The 20,093-nt window shown below is 39.5% G+C and overlaps 15 non-coding genes across 15 annotated transcripts; all 15 read right to left on the minus strand.

Annotated features, from left to right (window-relative positions):
- Positions 1-450: 450 nt before the first annotated feature.
- TRNAI-AAU (transfer RNA isoleucine (anticodon AAU)) lies at positions 451-524 on the minus strand. Its single transcript has one exon. It is a non-coding gene; the product is annotated as a tRNA-Ile (tRNA).
- A 1,170-nt stretch (positions 525-1,694) lies between these two features.
- Positions 1,695-1,768, minus strand: TRNAI-AAU (transfer RNA isoleucine (anticodon AAU)). Its single transcript has one exon. It is a non-coding gene; the product is annotated as a tRNA-Ile (tRNA).
- A 1,164-nt stretch (positions 1,769-2,932) lies between these two features.
- On the minus strand, positions 2,933-3,006 carry TRNAI-AAU (transfer RNA isoleucine (anticodon AAU)). Its single transcript has one exon. It is a non-coding gene; the product is annotated as a tRNA-Ile (tRNA).
- A 1,170-nt stretch (positions 3,007-4,176) lies between these two features.
- On the minus strand, positions 4,177-4,250 carry TRNAI-AAU (transfer RNA isoleucine (anticodon AAU)). The gene has a single exon. It is a non-coding gene; the product is annotated as a tRNA-Ile (tRNA).
- A 1,164-nt stretch (positions 4,251-5,414) lies between these two features.
- Positions 5,415-5,488, minus strand: TRNAI-AAU (transfer RNA isoleucine (anticodon AAU)). The gene has a single exon. It is a non-coding gene; the product is annotated as a tRNA-Ile (tRNA).
- A 2,414-nt stretch (positions 5,489-7,902) lies between these two features.
- Positions 7,903-7,976, minus strand: TRNAI-AAU (transfer RNA isoleucine (anticodon AAU)). The gene has a single exon. It is a non-coding gene; the product is annotated as a tRNA-Ile (tRNA).
- Positions 7,977-9,146: 1,170 nt separating this feature from the next.
- TRNAI-AAU (transfer RNA isoleucine (anticodon AAU)) lies at positions 9,147-9,220 on the minus strand. The gene has a single exon. It is a non-coding gene; the product is annotated as a tRNA-Ile (tRNA).
- A 1,169-nt stretch (positions 9,221-10,389) lies between these two features.
- TRNAI-AAU (transfer RNA isoleucine (anticodon AAU)) lies at positions 10,390-10,463 on the minus strand. Its single transcript has one exon. It is a non-coding gene; the product is annotated as a tRNA-Ile (tRNA).
- A 1,170-nt stretch (positions 10,464-11,633) lies between these two features.
- TRNAI-AAU (transfer RNA isoleucine (anticodon AAU)) lies at positions 11,634-11,707 on the minus strand. Its single transcript has one exon. It is a non-coding gene; the product is annotated as a tRNA-Ile (tRNA).
- Positions 11,708-12,877: 1,170 nt separating this feature from the next.
- Positions 12,878-12,951, minus strand: TRNAI-AAU (transfer RNA isoleucine (anticodon AAU)). Its single transcript has one exon. It is a non-coding gene; the product is annotated as a tRNA-Ile (tRNA).
- Positions 12,952-14,124: 1,173 nt separating this feature from the next.
- TRNAI-AAU (transfer RNA isoleucine (anticodon AAU)) lies at positions 14,125-14,198 on the minus strand. The gene has a single exon. It is a non-coding gene; the product is annotated as a tRNA-Ile (tRNA).
- Positions 14,199-15,368: 1,170 nt separating this feature from the next.
- On the minus strand, positions 15,369-15,442 carry TRNAI-AAU (transfer RNA isoleucine (anticodon AAU)). Its single transcript has one exon. It is a non-coding gene; the product is annotated as a tRNA-Ile (tRNA).
- Positions 15,443-16,615: 1,173 nt separating this feature from the next.
- TRNAI-AAU (transfer RNA isoleucine (anticodon AAU)) lies at positions 16,616-16,689 on the minus strand. The gene has a single exon. It is a non-coding gene; the product is annotated as a tRNA-Ile (tRNA).
- Positions 16,690-17,859: 1,170 nt separating this feature from the next.
- On the minus strand, positions 17,860-17,933 carry TRNAI-AAU (transfer RNA isoleucine (anticodon AAU)). Its single transcript has one exon. It is a non-coding gene; the product is annotated as a tRNA-Ile (tRNA).
- Positions 17,934-19,103: 1,170 nt separating this feature from the next.
- Positions 19,104-19,177, minus strand: TRNAI-AAU (transfer RNA isoleucine (anticodon AAU)). Its single transcript has one exon. It is a non-coding gene; the product is annotated as a tRNA-Ile (tRNA).
- Between the last annotated feature and the right edge of the window lie 916 nt (positions 19,178-20,093).

Genomic DNA, 20,093 nt, shown 5'->3' on the forward strand with positions numbered 1-20,093 from the left:
TCATGTGCAGTGACGCAATCTGCATCCCCTATTTTTGGCTGAAATTGCACTGGATGAGGATGGAAAAGTCAAGAATTTTAGTTCGAGAAAAGATTTCCATTGACATTTTCTCTCATGACTTTGCAGATCCTCACATTCCTTTTGCAGCTTGGAGGGACAAATGTTTTAATAAAAGCTGGTAAACTTTCAGGAGACTGGTTACTTGAACTCTAGGAATAAGTCAACTAAATCCAATTCTCATGCCTAAACAGTTAAGTGAAACGCAACTTTTGCTTTGATATTACTGGAATGAACATTAATTAAATCTATAACAAGCAAACTGCTTCACTGGTTTTTCTGTAATGGTGCTGTGTATATAAACACATACAGCCATGACTTCTAATTTATACTCTTTGACGGTTTTTCACAATGTGTCCTTGAAGTAGACAGTCTGAATAACCTTAAAATGTTTGGCCCATACGGGGATCGAACCCGTGACCTTGGCGTTATTAGCACCACGCTCTAACCAGCTGAGCTAACCGGCCCATGTTTTACTATTGGTTACATGTTTTGCTGAGCAGGGTTTCATACACATCATGGTGATCGATAAGATATGTTCTCTAGTGAGTGAAAATCTCAAAAGGATCTTTGGAGCGTAAACAGACAAAAACGAGAAATCCAACACTGACCATCAGGGAATATAACCCTGGATGCTGTCCCTATGCTAAAGAGGACTGGCCTTCACTATGTTTACTAGAATTGATGTCAGGGATTTTTTTTGTATGAAAGCATTTTCAGCGATTTCTACTATCACGTCTTTGGACTTTCAGCAATCCCATTGCCCTCTGCTCTGGGATCCCATGGTGTGGTCACCTGTCCAGATGTAGGCTGATATGTGGATCTGCTGTAGTTTAGAAGATTGAGACAAGAAGTTTTAAGTCTGCATGGGAAGTTTGCCTGAAAGCGTTGCAACCGAGTAAAGCAAAGAGAGAAGATGGAGGTAAAGTACGAGAGGAACTCTTTATCATCATCTGCCAAACTCATGTGCACTGGATCTTTAAGCAGTGATCAAGAAGGGTTAAATATCTTTAGATTAATGCTTGTGTTTTTAAGGAATTGCTTCAAGCTAACTTCATTTCTCATCACGCATCCTTGAAGTTTGTCAAAACTTGTAAAAATCATTGGAGCACCCTTACATTTCTCTTCAGGCTTAGAAAAGGAAACATTTTAATGCAACCTGTTATCATTTGGCAAATTGTTCATGTGCAGTGACGCAATCTGCATCCCCTATTTTTGGCTGAAATTGCACTGGATGAGGATGGAAAAGTCAAGAATTTTAGTTCGAGAAAAGATTTCCATTGACATTTTCTCTCATGACTTTGCAGATCCTCACATTCCTTTTGCAGCTTGAAGGGACAAATGTTTTAATAAAAGCTGGTAAACTTTCAGGAGACTGGTTACTTGAACTCTAGGAATAAGTCAACTAAATCTAATTCTCATGCCTAAACAGTTAAGTGAAATGCAACTTTTGCTTTTTCTTTGATATTACTGGAATGAACATTAGTTAAATCTATAACAAGCAAACTGCTTCACTGGTTTTTCTGTAATGGTGCTGTGTATATAAACACATACAGCCATGACTTCTAATTTATACTCTTTGACGGTTTTTCACAATGTGTCCACGGAGTAGACAGTCTGAATAACCTTAAAATTTTTGGCCTGTATGGGGATCGAACCCACGACCTTGGTGTTATTAGCACCACGCTCTAACCAGCTGAGCTAACCGGCCCATGTTTTACTATTGGTTACATGTGCTGCTGAGCAGGGTTTCATACACATAATGGTGATCGCTAAGATATGTTCTCCAGTGAGTGAAAACCTCAAAAGGATCTTTGGAGCGTAAACAGACAAAAACGAGAAATCCAACACTGACCATCAGGGAATATAACCCTGGATGCTGTCCCTATGCTAAAGAGGACTGGCCTTCACTATGTTTACTCCAATTGATGTCAGGGATTTTTATTGTGAGAAAGCATTTTCTGCGATTTCTACTATCACGTCTTTGGACTTTCAGCAATCCCATTGCCCTCTGCTCCGGGATCCCATGGTGTGGTCACCTGTCCAGATGTAGGCTGATATGTGGATCTGCTGTAGTTTAGAAGATTGAGACAAGAAATTTTAAGTCTGCATGGGAAGTTTGCCTGAAAGCGTTGCAACCGAGTAAAGCAAAGAGAGAAGATGGAGGTAAAGTACGAGAGGAACTCTTTATCATCATCTGCCAAACTCATGTGCACTGGATCCTTAAGCAGTCATCAAGAAGGGTTAAATATCTTTAGATTAATGCTTGTGTTTTTAAGGAATTGCTTCAAGCTAACTTCATTTCTCATCCCGCATCCTTGAAGTTTGTCAAAACTTGTAAAAATCATTGGAGCACCCTTACATTTCTCTTCAGGCTTAGAAAAGGAAACATTTTAATGCAACCTGTTATCATTTGGCAAATTGTTCATGTGCAGTGACGCAATCTGCATCCCCTATTTTTGGCTGAAATTGCACTGGATGAGGATGGAAAAGTCAAGAATTTTAGTTCGAGAAAAGATTTCCATTGACATTTTCTCTCATGACTTTGCAGATCCGCACATTCCTTTTGCAGCTTGGAGGGACAAATGTTTTAATAAAAGCTGGTAAACTTTCAGGAGACTGGTTACTTGAACTCTAGGAATAAGTCAACTAAATCCAATTCTCATGCCTAAACAGTTAAGTGAAACGCAACTTTTGCTTTGATATTACTGGAATGAACATTAATTAAATCTATAACAAGCAAACTGCTTCACTGGTTTTTCTGTAATGGTGCTGTGTATATAAACACATACAGCCATGACTTCTAATTTATACTCTTTGACGGTTTTTCACAATGTGTCCTTGAAGTAGACAGTCTGAATAACCTTAAAATGTTTGGCCTGTACAGGCATCGAACCTGTGACCTTGGCGTTATTAGCACCACGCTCTAACCAGCTGAGCTAACCGGCCCATGTTTTACTATTGGTTACATGTTCTGCTGAGCAGGGTTTCATACACATCATGGTGATCGCTAAGATATGTTCTCCAGTGAGTGAAAATCTCAAAAGGATCTTTGGAGCGTAAACAGACAAAAACGAGAAATCCAACACTGACCATCAGGGAATATAACCCTGGATGCTGTCCCTATGCTAAAGAGGACTGGCCTTCACTATGTTTACTAGAATTGATGTCAGGGATTTTTTTTGTATGAAAGCATTTTCAGCGATTTCTACTATCACGTCTTTGGACTTTCAGCAATCCCATTGCCCTCTGCTCTGGGATCCCATGGTGTGGTCACCTGTCCAGATGTAGGCTGATATGTGGATCTGCTGTAGTTTAGAAGATTGAGACAAGAAGTTTTAAGTCTGCATGGGAAGTTTGCCTGAAAGCGTTGCAACCGAGTAAAGCAAAGAGAGAAGATGGAGGTAAAGTACGAGAGGAACTCTTTATCATCATCTGCCAAACTCATGTGCACTGGATCCTTAAGCAGTCATCAAGAAGGGTTAAATATCTTTAGATTAATGCTTGTGTTTTTAAGGAATTGCTTCAAGCTAACTTCATTTCTCATCCCGCATCCTTGAAGTTTGTCAAAACTTGTAAAAATCATTGGAGCACCCTTACATTTCTCTTCAGGCTTAGAAAAGGAAACATTTTAATGCAACCTGTTATCATTTGGCAAATTGTTCATGTGCAGTGACGCAATCTGCATCCCCTATTTTTGGCTGAAATTGCACTGGATGAGGATGGAAAAGTCAAGAATTTTAGTTCCAGAAAAATTTTCCATTGACATTTTCTCTCATGACTTTGCAGATCCTCACATTCCTTTTGCAGCTTGGAGGGACAAATGTTTTAATAAAAGCTGGTAAACTTTCAGGAGACTGGTTACTTGAACTCTAGGAATAAGTCAACTAAATCCAATTCTCATGCCTAAACAGTTAAATGAAACGCAACTTTTGCTTTTTCTTTGATATTACTGGAATGAACATTAGTTAAATCTATAACAAGCAAACTGCTTCACTGGTTTTTCTGTAATGGTGCTGTGTATATAAACACATACAGCCATGACTTCTAATTTATACTCTTTGACGGTTTTTCACAATGTGTCCACGAAGTAGACAGTCTGAATAACCTTAAAATTTTTGGCCCGTACGGGGATCGAACCCGCGACATTGGCGTTATTAGCACCACGCTCTAACCAGCTGAGCTAACCGGCCCATGTTTTACTATTGGTTACATGTTCTGCTGAGCAGGGTTTCATAGACATCATGGTGATCGCTAAGATACGTTCTCCAGTGAGTGAAAATCTCAAAAGGATCTTTGGAGCGAAAACAGACAAAAACGAGAAATCCAACACTGACCATCAGGGAATATAATCCTGGATGCAGTCCCTATGCTAAAGAGGACTGGCCTTCTCTATGTTTACTCCAATTGATGTCAGGGATTTTTATTGTGAGAAAGCATTTTCAGCGATTTCTACTATCACGTCTTTGGAGTTTCAGAAATCCCATTGCCCTCTGCTCCGGGATCCCATGGTGTGGTCACCTGTCCAGATGTAGGCTGATATGTGGATCTGCTGTAGTTTAGAAGATTGAGACAAGAAGTTTTAAGTCTGCATGGGAAGTTTGCCTGAAAGCGTTGCAACCGAGTAAAGCAAAGAGAGAAGATGGAGGTAAAGTACGAGAGGAACTCTTTATCATCATCTGCCAAACTCATGTGCAATGGATCCTTAAGCAGTCATCAAGAAGGGTTAAATATCTTTAGATTAATGCTTGTGTTTTTAAGGAATTGCTTCAAGCTAACTTCATTTCTCATCCCGCATCCTTGAAGTTTGTCAAAACTTGTAAAAATCATTGGAGCACCCTTACATTTCTCTTCAGGCTTAGAAAAGGAAACATTTTAATGCAACCTGTTATCATTTGGCAAATTGTTCATGTGCAGTGACGCAATCTGCATCCCCTATTTTTGGCTGAAATTGCACTGGATGAGGATGGAAAAGTCAAGAATTTTAGTTCGAGAAAAGATTTCCATTGACATTTTCTCTCATGACTTTGCAGATCCTCACATTCCTTTTGCAGCTTGGAGGGACAAATGTTTTAATAAAAGCTGGTAAACTTTCAGGAGACTGGTTACTTGAACTCTAGGAATAAGTCAACTAAATCCAATTCTCATGCCTAAACAGTTAAGTGAAACGCAACTTTTGCTTTGATATTACTGGAATGAACATTAATTAAATCTATAACAAGCAAACTGCTTCACTGGTTTTTCTGTAATGGTGCTGTGTATATAAACACATACAGCCATGACTTCTAATTTATACTCTTTGACGGTTTTTCACAATGTGTCCTTGAAGTAGACAGTCTGAATAACCTTAAAATGTTTGGCCTGTACGGGGATCGAACCCGTGACCTTGGCGTTATTAGCACCATGCTCTAACCAGCTGAGCTAACCGGCCCATGTTTTACTATTGGTTACATGTTCTGCTGAGCAGGGTTTCATACACATCATGGTGATCGCTAAGATATGTTCTCCAGTGAGTGAAAATCTCAAAAGGATCTTTGGAGCGTAAACAGACAAAAACGAGAAATCCAACACTGACCATCAGGGAATATAACCCTGGATGCTGTCCCTATGCTAAAGAGGACTGGCCTTCACTATGTTTACTAGAATTGATGTCAGGGATTTTTTTTGTATGAAAGCATTTTCAGCGATTTCTACTATCACGTCTTTGGACTTTCAGCAATCCCATTGCCCTCTGCTCTGGGATCCCATGGTGTGGTCACCTGTCCAGATGTAGGCTGATATGTGGATCTGCTGTAGTTTAGAAGATTGAGACAAGAAGTTTTAAGTCTGCATGGGAAGTTTGCCTGAAAGCGTTGCAACCGAGTAAAGCAAAGAGAGAAGATGGAGGTAAAGTACGAGAGGAACTCTTTATCATCATCTGCCAAACTCATGTGCAATGGATCCTTAAGCAGTGATCAAGAAGGGTTAAATATCTTTAGATTAATGCTTGTGTTTTTAAGGAATTGCTTCAAGCTAACTTCATTTCTCATCCCGCATCCTTGAAGTTTGTCAAAACTTGTAAAAATCATTGGAGCACCCTTACATTTCTCTTCAGGCTTAGAAAAGGAAACATTTTAATGCAACCTGTTATCATTTGGCAAATTGTTCATGTGCAGTGACGCAATCTGCATCCCCTATTTTTGGCTGAAATTGCACTGGATGAGGATGGAAAAGTCAAGAATTTTAGTTCGAGAAAAGATTTCCATTGACATTTTCTCTCATGACTTTGCAGATCCTAACATTCCTTTTGCAGCTTGAAGGGACAAATGTTTTAATAAAAGCTGGTAAACTTTCAGGATACTGGCTACTTGAACTCTAGGAATAAGTCAACTAAATCCAATTCTCATGCCTAAACAGTTAAGTGAAACGCAACTTTTGCTTTTTCTTTGATATTACTGGAATGAACATTAGTTAAATCTATAACAAGCAAACTGCTTCACTGGTTTTTCTGTAATGGTGCTGTGTATATAAACACATACAGCCATGACTTCTAATTTATACTCTTTGACGGTTTTTCACAATGTGTCCTTGAAGTAGACAGTCTGAATAACCTTAAAATGTTTGGCCCGTACCTGGATTGAACCCGTGACCTTGGCGTTATTAGCACCATGCTCTAACCAGCTGAGCTAACCGGCCCATGTTTTACTGTTGGTTACATGTTCTGCTGAGCAGGGTTTCATAGACATCATGGTGATCGCTAAGATACGTTCTCCAGTGAGTGAAAATCTCAAAAGGATCTTTGGAGCGAAAACAGACAAAAACGAGAAATCCAACACTGACCATCAGGGAATATAATCCTGGATGCAGTCCCTATGCTAAAGAGGACTGGCCTTCTCTATGTTTACTCCAATTGATGTCAGGGATTTTTATTGTGAGAAAGCATTTTCAGCGATTTCTACTATCACGTCTTTGGACTTTCAGAAATCCCATTGCCCTCTGCTCCGGGATCCCATGGTGTGGTCACCTGTCCAGATGTAGGCTGATATGTGGATCTGCTGTAGTTTAGAAAATTGAGACAAGAAGTTTTCAGTCTGCATGGGAAGTTTGCCTGAAAGCGTTGCAACCGAGTAAAGCAAAGAGAGAAGATGGAGGTAAAGTACGAGAGGAACTCTTTATCATCATCTGCCAAACTCATGTGCACTGGATCCTTAAGCAGTCATCAAGAAGGGTTAAATATCTTTAGATTAATGCTTGTGTTTTTAAGGAATTGCTTCAAGCTAACTTCATTTCTCATCCCGCATCCTTGAAGTTTGTCAAAACTTGTAAAAATCATTGGAGCACCCTTACATTTCTCTTCAGGCTTAGAAAAGGAAACATTTTAATGCAACCTGTTATCATTTGGCAAATTGTTCATGTGCAGTGACGCAATCTGCATCCCCTATTTTTGGCTGAAATTGCACTGGGTGGTGATGGAAAAGTCAAGAATTTTAGTTCGAGAAAAGATTTCCATTGACATTTTCTCTCATGACTTTGCAGATCCTCACATTCCTTTTGCAGCTTGAAGGGACAAATGTTTTAATAAAAGCTGGTAAACTTTCAGGAGACTGGCTACTTGAACTCTAGGAATAAGTCAACTAAATCCAATTCTCATGCCTAAACAGTTAAATGAAACACAACTTTTGCTTTTTCTTTGATATTACTGGAATGAACATTAATTAAATCTATAACAAGCAAACTGCTTCACTGGTTTTTCTGTAATGGTGCTGTCTATATAAACACATACAGCCATGACTTCTAATTTATACTCTTTGACGGTTTTTCACAATGTGTCGACGAAGTAGACAGTCTGAATAACCTTAAAATTTTTGGCCCGTACGGGGATCGAACCCGTGACCTTGGTGTTATTAGCACCACACTCTAACCAGCTGAGCTAACCGGCCCATGTTTTACTATTGGTTACATGTTCTGCTGAGCAGGGTTTCATAGACATCATGGTGATCGCTAAGATACGTTCTCCAGTGAGTGAAAATCTCAAAAGGATCTTTGGAGCGAAAACAGACAAAAACGAGAAATCCAACACTGACCATCAGGGAATATAATCCTGGATGCAGTCCCTATGCTAAAGAGGACTGGCCTTCTCTATGTTTACTCCAATTGATGTCAGGGATTTTTATTGTGAGAAAGCATTTTCAGCGATTTCTACTATCACGTCTTTGGACTTTCAGAAATCCCATTGCCCTCTGCTCCGGGATCCCATGGTGTGGTCACCTGTCCAGATGTAGGCTGATATGTGGATCTGCTGTAGTTTAGAAAATTGAGACAAGAAGTTTTAAGTCTGCATGGGAAGTTTGCCTGAAAGCGTTGCAACCGAGTAAAGCAAAGAGAGAAGATGGAGGTAAAGTACGAGAGGAACTCTTTATCATCATCTGCCAAACTCATGTGCAATGGATCCTTAAGCAGTGATCAAGAAGGGTTAAATATCTTTAGATTAATGCTTGTGTTTTTAAGGAATTGCTTCAAGCTAACTTCATTTCTCATCCCGCATCCTTGAAGTTTGTCAAAACTTGTAAAAATCATTGGAGCACCCTTACATTTCTCTTCAGGCTTAGAAAAGGAAACATTTTAATGCAACCTGTTATCATTTGGCAAATTGTTCATGTGCAGTGACGCAATCTGCATCCCCTATTTTTGGCTGAAATTGCACTGGATGAGGATGGAAAAGTCAATAATTTTAGTTCGAGAAAAGATTTCCATTGACATTTTCTCTCATGACTTTGCAGATCCTCACATTCCTTTTGCAGCTTGAAGGGACAAATGTTTTAATAAAAGCTGGTAAACTTTCAGGAGACTGGCTACTTGAACTCTAGGAATAAGTCAACTAAATCCAATTCTCATGCCTAAACAGTTAAATGAAACGCAACTTTTGCTTTTTCTTTGATATTACTGGAATGAACATTAATTAAATCTATAACAAGCAAACTGCTTCACTGGTTTTTCTGTAATGGTGCTGTGTATATAAACACATACAGCCATGACTTCTAATTTATACTCTTTGACGGTTTTTCACAATGTGTCGACGAAGTAGACAGTCTGAATAACCTTAAAATTTTTGGCCCGTACGGGGATCGAACCCGTGACCTTGGCGTTATTAGCACCACGCTCTAACCAGCTGAGCTAACCGGCCCATGTTTTACTATTGGTTACATGTTCTGCTGAGCAGGGTTTCATAGACATCATGGTGATCGCTAAGATACGTTCTCCAGTGAGTGAAAATCTCAAAAGGATCTTTGGAGCGTAAACAGACAAAAACGAGAAATCCAACACTGACCATCAGGGAATATAACCCTGGATGCTTTCCCTATGCTAAAGAGGACTGGCCTTCACTATGTTTACTCCATTTGATGTCAGGGATTTTTATTGTGAGAAAGCATTTTCAGCGATTTCTACTATCACGTCTTTGGACTTTCAGAAATCCCATTGCCCTCTGCTCCGGGATCCCATGGTCTGGTCACCTGTCCAGATGTAGGCTGATATGTGGATCTGCTGTAGTTTAGAAGATTGAGACAAGAAGTTTTAAGTCTGCATGGGAAGTTTGCCTGAAAGCGTTGCAACCGAGTAAAGCAAAGAGAGAAGATGGAGGTAAAGTACGAGAGGAACTCTTTATCATCATCTGCCAAACTCATGTGCAATGGATCCTTAAGCAGTGATCAAGAAGGGTTAAATATCTTTAGATTAATGCTTGTGTTTTTAAGGAATTGCTTCAAGCTAACTTCATTTCTCATCCCGCATCCTTGAAGTTTGTCAAAACTTGTAAAAATCATTGGAGCACCCTTACATTTCTCTTCAGGCTTAGAAAAGGAAACATTTTAATGCAACCTGTTATCATTTGGCAAATTGTTCATGTGCAGTGACGCAATCTGCATCCCCTATTTTTGGCTGAAATTGCACTGGATGAGGATGGAAAAGTCAATAATTTTAGTTCGAGAAAAGATTTCCATTGACATTTTCTCTCATGACTTTGCAGATCCTCACATTCCTTTTGCAGCTTGAAGGGACAAATGTTTTAATAAAAGCTGGTAAACTTTCAGGAGACTGGCTACTTGAACTCTAGGAATAAGTCAACTAAATCCAATTCTCATGCCTAAACAGTTAAATGAAACGCAACTTTTGCTTTTTCTTTGATATTACTGGAATGAACATTATTAAATCTATAACAAGCATACTGCTTCACTGGTTTTTCTGTAATGGTGCTGTGTATATAAACACATACAGCCATGACTTCTAATTTATACTCTTTGACGGTTTTTCACAATGTGTCCACGAAGTAGACAGTCTGAATAACCTTAAAATTTTTGGCCCGTACGGGGATCGAACCCGTGACCTTGGCGTTATTAGCACCACGCTCTAACCAGCTGAGCTAACCGGCCCATGTTTTACTATTGGTTACCTGTTCTGCTGAGCAGGGTTTCATACACATCATGGTGATCGCTAAGATATGTTCTCCAGCGAGTGAAAATCTCAAAAGGATCTTTGGAGCGTAAACAGACAAAAACGAGAAATCCAACACTGACCATCAGGGAATATAACCCTGGATGCTTTCCCTATGCTAAAGAGGACTGGCCTTCACTATGTTTACTCCATTTGATGTCAGGGATTTTTATTGTGAGAAAGCATTTTCAGCGATTTCTACTATCACGTCTTTGGACTTTCAGAAATCCCATTGCCCTCTGCTCCGGGATCCCATGGTGTGGTCACCTGTCCAGATGTAGGCTGATATGTGGATCTGCTGTAGTTTAGAAGATTGAGACAAGAAGTTTTAAGTCTGCATGGGAAGTTTGCCTGAAAGCGTTGCAACCGAGTAAAGCAAAGAGAGAAGATGGAGGTAAAGTACGAGAGGAACTCTTTATCATCATCTGCCAAACTCATGTGCACTGGATCCTTAAGCAGTCATCAAGAAGGGTTAAATATCTTTAGATTAATGCTTGTGTTTTTAAGGAATTGCTTCAAGCTAACTTCATTTCTCATCCCGCATCCTTGAAGTTTGTCAAAACTTGTAAAAATCATTGGAGCACCCTTACATTTCTCTTCAGGCTTAGAAAAGGAAACATTTTAATGCAACCTGTTATCATTTGGCAAATTGTTCATGTGCAGTGACGCAATCTGCATCCCCTATTTTTGGCTGAAATTGCACTGGATGAGGATGGAAAAGTCAAGAATTTTAGTTCGAGAAAAGATTTCCATTGACATTTTCTCTCATGACTTTGCAGATCCTCACATTCCTTTTGCAGCTTGAAGGGACAAATGTTTTAATAAAAGCTGGTAAACTTTCAGGAGACTGGCTACTTGAACTCTAGGAATAAGTCAACTAAATCCAATTCTCATGCCTAAACAGTTAAATGAAACGCAACTTTTGCTTTTTCTTTGATATTACTGGAATGAACATTAATTAAATCTATAACAAGCAAACTGCTTCACTGGTTTTTCTGTAATGGTGCTGTGTATATAAACACATACAGCCATGACTTCTAATTTATACTCTTTGACGGTTTTTCACAATGTGTCGACGAAGTAGACAGTCTGAATAACCTTAAAATTTTTGGCCCGTACGGGGATCGAACCCGTGACCTTGGTGTTATTAGCACCACGCTCTAACCAGCTGAGCTAACCGGCCCATGTTTTACTATTGGTTACATGTTCTGCTGAGCAGGGTTTCATAGACATCATGGTGATCGCTAAGATACGTTCTCCAGTGAGTGAAAATCTCAAAAGGATCTTTGGAGCGAAAACAGACAAAAACGAGAAATCCAACACTGACCATCAGGGAATATAATCCTGGATGCAGTCCCTATGCTAAACAGGACTGGCCTTCTCTATGTTTACTCCAATTGATGTCAGGGATTTTTATTGTGAGAAAGCATTTTCAGCGATTTCTACTATCACGTCTTTGGACTTTCAGAAATCCCATTGCCCTCTGCTCCGGGATCCCATGGTGTGGTCACCTGTCCAGATGTAGGCTGATATGTGGATCTGCTGTAGTTTAGAAGATTGAGACAAGAAGTTTTAAGTCTGCATGGGAAGTTTGCCTGAAAGCATTGCAACCGAGTAAAGCAAAGAGAGAAGATGGAGGTAAAGTACGAGAGGAACTCTTTATCATCATCTGCCAAACTCATGTGCACTGGATCCTTAAGCAGTCATCAAGAAGGGTTAAATATCTTTAGATTAATGCTTGTGTTTTTAAGGAATTGCTTCAAGCTAACTTCATTTCTCATCCCGCATCCTTGAAGTTTGTCAAAACTTGTAAAAATCATTGGAGCACCCTTACATTTCTCTTCAGGCTTAGAAAAGGAAACATTTTAATGCAACCTGTTATCATTTGGCAAATTGTTCATGTGCAGTGACGCAATCTGCATCCCCTATTTTTGGCTGAAATTGCACTGGATGAGGATGGAAAAGTCAATAATTTTAGTTCGAGAAAAGATTTCCATTGACATTTTCTCTCATGACTTTGCAGATCCTCACATTCCTTTTGCAGCTTGAAGGGACAAATGTTTTAATAAAAGCTGGTAAACTTTCAGGAGACTGGCTACTTGAACTCTAGGAATAAGTAAACTAAATCCAATTCTCATGCCTAAACAGTTAAATGAAATGCAACTTTTGCTTTTTCTTTGATATTACTGGAATGAACATTAATTAAATCTATAACAAGCAAACTGCTTCACTGGTTTTTCTGTAATGGTGCTGTGTATATAAACACATACAGCCATGACTTCTAATTTATACTCTTTGACGGTTTTTCACAATGTGTCCTTGAAGTAGACAGTCTGAATAACCTTAAAATTTTTGGCCCGTACGGGGATCGAACCCGTGACCTTGGCATTATTAGCACCACGCTCTAACCAGCTGAGCTAACCGGCCCATGTTTTACTATTGGTTACATGTTCTTCTGCTGAGCAGGGTTTCATAGACATCATGGTGATCGCTAAGATATGTTCTCCAGTGAGTGAAAATCTCAAAAGGATCTTTGGAGCGTAAACAGACAAAAACGAGAAATCCAACACTGACCATCAGGGAATATAACCCTGGATGCTGTCCCTATGCTAAACAGGACTGGCCTTCTCTATGTTTACTCCAATTGATGTCAGGGATTTTTATTGTGAGAAAGCATTTTCAGCGATTTCTACTATCACGTCTTTGGACTTTCAGAAATCCCATTGCCCTCTGCTCCGGGATCCCATGGTGTGGTCACCTGTCCAGATGTAGGCTGATATGTGGATCTGCTGTAGTTTAGAAGATTGAGACAAGAAGTTTTAAGTCTGCATGGGAAGTTTGCCTGAAAGCGTTGCAACCGAGTAAAGCAAAGAGAGAAGATGGAGGTAAAGTACGAGAGGAACTCTTTATCATCATCTGCCAAACTCATGTGCAATGGATCCTTAAGCAGTGATCAAGAAGGGTTAAATATCTTTAGATTAATGCTTGTGTTTTTAAGGAATTGCTTCAAGCTAACTTCATTTCTCAACCCGCATCCTTGAAGTTTGTCAAAACTTGTAAAAATCATTGGAGCACCCTTACATTTCTCTTCAGGCTTAGAAAAGGAAACATTTTAATGCAACCTGTTATCATTTGGCAAATTGTTCATGTGCAGTGACGCAATCTGCATCCCCTATTTTTGGCTGAAATTGCACTGGATGAGGATGGAAAAGTCAATAATTTTAGTTCGAGAAAAGATTTCCATTGACATTTTCTCTCATGACTTTGCAGATCCTCACATTCCTTTTGCAGCTTGAAGGGACAAATGTTTTAATAAAAGCTGGTAAACTTTCAGGAGACTGGCTACTTGAACTCTAGGAATAAGTCAACTAAATCCAATTCTCATGCCTAAACAGTTAAATGAAACGCAACTTTTGCTTTTTCTTTGATATTACTGGAATGAACATTAATTAAATCTATAACAAGCAAACTGCTTCACTGGTTTTTCTGTAATGGTGCTGTGTATATAAACACATACAGCCATGACTTCTAATTTATACTCTTTGACGGTTTTTCACAATGTGTCCACGAAGTAGACAGTCTGAATAACCTTAAAATTTTTGGCCCGTACGGGGATCGAACCCGTGACCTTGGCGTTATTAGCACCACGCTCTAACCAGCTGAGCTAACCGGCCCATGTTTTACTATTGGTCACATGTTCTGCTGAGCAGGGTTTCATAGACATCATGGTGATCGCTAAGATATGTTCTCCAGTGAGTGAAAATCTCAAAAGGATCTTTGGAGCGTAAACAGACAAAAACGAGAAATCCAACACTGACCATCAGGGAATATAACCCTGGATGCTTTCCCTATGCTAAAGAGGACTGGCCTTCACTATGTTTACTCCATTTGATGTCAGGGATTTTTATTGTGAGAAAGCATTTTCAGCGATTTCTACTATCACGTCTTTGGACTTTCAGAAATCCCATTGCCCTCTGCTCCGGGATCCCATGGTGTGGTCACCTGTCCAGATGTAGGCTGATATGTGGATCTGCTGTAGTTTAGAAGATTGAGACAAGAAGTTTTAAGTCTGCATGGGAAGTTTGCCTGAAAGCGTTGCAACCGAGTAAAGCAAAGAGAGAAGATGGAGGTAAAGTACGAGAGGAACTCTTTATCATCATCTGCCAAACTCATGTGCAATGGATCCTTAAGCAGTGATCAAGAAGGGTTAAATATCTTTAGATTAATGCTTGTGTTTTTAAGGAATTGCTTCAAGCTAACTTCATTTCTCATCCCGCATCCTTGAAGTTTGTCAAAACTTGTAAAAATCATTGGAGCACCCTTACATTTCTCTTCAGGCTTAGAAAAGGAAACATTTTAATGCAACCTGTTATCATTTGGCAAATTGTTCATGTGCAGTGACGCAATCTGCATCCCCTATTTTTGGCTGAAATTGCACTGGATGAGGATGGAAAAGTCAATAATTTTAGTTCGAGAAAAGATTTCCATTGACATTTTCTCTCATGACTTTGCAGATCCTCACATTCCTTTTGCAGCTTGAAGGGACAAATGTTTTAATAAAAGCTGGTAAACTTTCAGGAGACTGGCTACTTGAACTCTAGGAATAAGTCAACTAAATCCAATTCTCATGCCTAAACAGTTAAATGAAACGCAACTTTTGCTTTTTCTTTGATATTACTGGAATGAACATTAATTAAATCTATAACAAGCAAACTGCTTCACTGGTTTTTCTGTAATGGTGCTGTGTATATAAACACATACAGCCATGACTTCTAATTTATACTCTTTGACGGTTTTTCACAATGTGTCCACGAAGTAGACAGTCTGAATAACCTTAAAATTTTTGGCCCGTACGGGGATCGAACCCGTGACCTTGGCGTTATTAGCACCACGCTCTAACCAGCTGAGCTAACCGGCCCATGTTTTACTATTGGTTACATGTTCTTCTGCTGAGCAGGGTTTCATAGACATCATGGTGATCGCTAAGATATGTTCTCCAGTGAGTGAAAATCTCAAAAGGATCTTTGGAGCGTAAACAGACAAAAACGAGAAATCCAACACTGACCATCAGTGAATATAATCCTGGATGCAGTCCCTATGCTAAACAGGACTGGCCTTCTCTATGTTTACTCCAATTGATGTCAGGGATTTTTATTGTGAGAAAGCATTTTCAGCGATTTCTACTATCACGTCTTTGGACTTTCAGAAATCCCATTGCCCTCTGCTCCGGGATCCCATGGTGTGGTCACCTGTCCAGATGTAGGCTGATATGTGGATCTGCTGTAGTTTAGAAGATTGAGACAAGAAGTTTTAAGTCTGCATGGGAAGTTTGCCTGAAAGCGTTGCAACCGAGTAAAGCAAAGAGAGAAGATGGAGGTAAAGTACGAGAGGAACTCTTTATCATCATCTGCCAAACTCATGTGCACTGGATCCTTAAGCAGTCATCAAGAAGGGTTAAATATCTTTAGATTAATGCTTGTGTTTTTAAGGAATTGCTTCAAGCTAACTTCATTTCTCATCCCGCATCCTTGAAGTTTGTCAAAACTTGTAAAAATCATTGGAGCACCCTTACATTTCTCTTCAGGCTTAGAAAAGGAAACATTTTAATGCAACCTGTTATCATTTGGCAAATTGTTCATGTGCAGTGACGCAATCTGCATCCCCTATTTTTGGCTGAAATTGCACTGGATGAGGATGGAAAAGTCAATAATTTTAGTTCGAGAAAAGATTTCCATTGACATTTTCTCTCATGACTTTGCAGATCCTCACATTCCTTTTGCAGCTTGAAGGGACAAATGTTTTAATAAAAGCTGGTAAACTTTCAGGAGACTGGCTACTTGAACTCTAGGAATAAGTAAACTAAATCCAATTCTCATGGCTAAACAGTTAAATGAAATGCAACTTTTGCTTTTTCTTTGATATTACTGGAATGAACATTAATTAAATCTATAACAAGCAAACTGCTTCACTGGTTTTTCTGTAATGGTGCTGTGTATATAAACACATACAGCCATGACTTCTAATTTATACTCTTTGACGGTTTTTCACAATGTGTCCTTGAAGTAGACAGTCTGAATAACCTTAAAATTTTTGGCCCGTACGGGGATCGAACCCGTGACCTTGGCATTATTAGCACCACGCTCTAACCAGCTGAGCTAACCGGCCCATGTTTTACTATTGGTTACATGTTCTGCTGAGCAGGGTTTCATAGACATCATGGTGATCGCTAAGATACGTTCTCCAGTGAGTGAAAATCTCAAAAGGATCTTTGGAGCGTAAACAGACAAAAACGAGAAATCCAACACTGACCATCAGGGAATATAACCCTGGATGCTGTCCCTATGCTAAACAGGACTGGCCTTCTCTATGTTTACTCCAATTGATGTCAGGGATTTTTATTGTGAGAAAGCATTTTCAGCGATTTCTACTATCACGTCTTTGGACTTTCAGAAATCCCATTGCCCTCTGCTCCGGGATCCCATGGTGTGGTCACCTGTCCAGATGTAGGCTGATATGTGGATCTGCTGTAGTTTAGAAGATTGAGACAAGAAGTTTTAAGTCTGCATGGGAAGTTTGCCTGAAAGCGTTGCAACCGAGTAAAGCAAAGAGAGAAGATGGAGGTAAAGTACGAGAGGAACTCTTTATCATCATCTGCCAAACTCATGTGCAATGGATCCTTAAGCAGTGATCAAGAAGGGTTAAATATCTTTAGATTAATGCTTGTGTTTTTAAGGAATTGCTTCAAGCTAACTTCATTTCTCATCCCGCATCCTTGAAGTTTGTCAAAACTTGTAAAAATCATTGGAGCACCCTTACATTTCTCTTCAGGCTTAGAAAAGGAAACATTTTAATGCAACCTGTTATCATTTGGCAAATTGTTCATGTGCAGTGACGCAATCTGCATCCCCTATTTTTGGCTGAAATTGCACTGGATGAGGATGGAAAAGTCAATAATTTTAGTTTGAGAAAAGATTTCCATTGACATTTTCTCTCATGACTTTGCAGATCCTCACATTCCTTTTGCAGCTTGAAGGGACAAATGTTTTAATAAAAGCTGGTAAACTTTCAGGAGACTGGCTACTTGAACTCTAGGAATAAGTCAACTAAATCCAATTCTCATGCCTAAACAGTTAAATGAAACGCAACTTTTGCTTTTTCTTTGATATTACTGGAATGAACATTAATTAAATCTATAACAAGCAAACTGCTTCACTGGTTTTTCTGTAATGGTGCTGTGTATATAAACACATACAGCCATGACTTCTAATTTATACTCTTTGACGGTTTTTCACAATGTGTCCACGAAGTAGACAGTCTGAATAACCTTAAAATTTTTGGCCCGTACGGGGATCGAACCCGTGACCTTGGCGTTATTAGCACCATGCTCTAACCAGCTGAGCTAACCGGCCCATGTTTTACTATTGGTTACATGTTCTGCTGAGCAGGGTTTCATAGACATCATGGTGATCGCTAAGATATGTTCTCCAGTGAGTGAAAATCTCAAAAGGATCTTTGGAGCGTAAACAGACAAAAACGAGAAATCCAACACTGACCATCAGGGAATATAACCCTGGATGCTTTCCCTATGCTAAAGAGGACTGGCCTTCACTATGTTTACTCCATTTGATGTCAGGGATTTTTATTGTGAGAAAGCATTTTCAGCGATTTCTACTATCACGTCTTTGGACTTTCAGAAATCCCATTGCCCTCTGCTCCGGGATCCCATGGTGTGGTCACCTGTCCAGATGTAGGCTGATATGTGGATCTGCTGTAGTTTAGAAGATTGAGACAAGAAGTTTTAAGTCTGCATGGGAAGTTTGCCTGAAAGCGTTGCAACCGAGTAAAGCAAAGAGAGAAGATGGAGGTAAAGTACGAGAGGAACTCTTTATCATCATCTGCCAAACTCATGTGCACTGGATCCTTAAGCAGTCATCAAGAAGGGTTAAATATCTTTAGATTAATGCTTGTGTTTTTAAGGAATTGCTTCAAGCTAACTTCATTTCTCATCCCGCATCCTTGAAGTTTGTCAAAACTTGTAAAAATCATTGGAGCACCCTTACATTTCTCTTCAGGCTTAGAAAAGGAAACATTTTAATGCAACCTGTTATCATTTGGCAAATTGTTCATGTGCAGTGACGCAATCTGCATCCCCTATTTTTGGCTGAAATTGCACTGGATGAGGATGGAAAAGTCAAGAATTTTAGTTCGAGAAAAGATTTCCATTGACATTTTCTCTCATGACTTTGCAGATCCTCACATTCCTTTTGCAGCTTGAAGGGACAAATGTTTTAATAAAAGCTGGTAAACTTTCAGGAGACTGGCTACTTGAACTCTAGGAATAAGTCAACTAAATCCAATTCTCATGCCTAAACAGTTAAATGAAACGCAACTTTTGCTTTTTCTTTGATATTACTGGAATGAACATTAATTAAATCTATAACAAGCAAACTGCTTCACTGGTTTTTCTGTAATGGTGCTGTGTATATAAACACATACAGCCATGACTTCTAATTTATACTCTTTGACGGTTTTTCACAATGTGTCCACGGAGTAGACAGTCTGAATAACCTTAAAATTTTTGGCCCGTACGGGGATCGAACCCGTGACCTTGGTGTTATTAGCACCATGCTCTAACCAGCTGAGCTAACCGGCCCATGTTTTAATGTTTCACTATTGGTTACATGTTCTGCTGAGCAGGGTTTCATAGACATCATGGTGATCGCTAAGATACGTTCTCCAGTGAGTGAGAATCTCAAAAGGATCTTTGGAGCGAAAACAGACAAAAACGAGAAATCCAACACTGACCATCAGGGAATATAATCCTGGATGCAGTCCCTATGCTAAAGAGGACTGGCCTTCTCTATGTTTACTCCAATTGATGTCAGGGATTTTTATTGTGAGAAAGCATTTTCAGCGATTTCTACTATCACATCTTTGGACTTTCAGAAATCCCATTGCCCTCTGCTCCGGGATCCCATGGTGTGGTCACCTGTCCAGATGTAGACTGATATGTGGATCTGCTGTAGTTTAGAAGATTGAGACAAGAAGTTTTAAGTCTGCATGGGAAGTTTCCCTGAAAGCTTTGCAACCGAGTAAAGCAAAGAGAGAAGATGGAGGTAAAGTACGAGAGGAACTCTTTATCATCATCTGCCAAACTCATGTGCACTGGATCCTTAAGCAGTCATCAAGAAGGGTTAAATATCTTTAGATTAATGCTTGTGTTTTTAAGGAATTGCTTCAAGCTAACTTCATTTCTCATCCCGCATCCTTGAAGTTTGTCAAAACTTGCAAAAATCATTGGAGCACCCTTACATTTCTCTTCAGGCTTAGAAAAGGAAACATTTTAATGCAACCTGTTATCATTTGGCAAATTGTTCATGTGCAGTGACGCAATCTGCATCCCCTATTTTTGGCTGAAATTGCACTGGATGAGGATGGAAAAGTCAAGAATTTTAGTTCGAGAAAAGATTTCCATTGACATTTTCTCTCATGACTTTGCAGATCCTCACATTCCTTTTGCAGCTTGAAGGGACAAATGTTTTAATAAAAGCTGGTAAACTTTCAGGAGA

This window comes from Mixophyes fleayi, assembly GCF_038048845.1.
Source record: "Mixophyes fleayi isolate aMixFle1 chromosome 2 unlocalized genomic scaffold, aMixFle1.hap1 SUPER_2_unloc_3, whole genome shotgun sequence".
Classification (NCBI taxonomy): Eukaryota; Metazoa; Chordata; class Amphibia; order Anura; family Limnodynastidae; genus Mixophyes; species Mixophyes fleayi.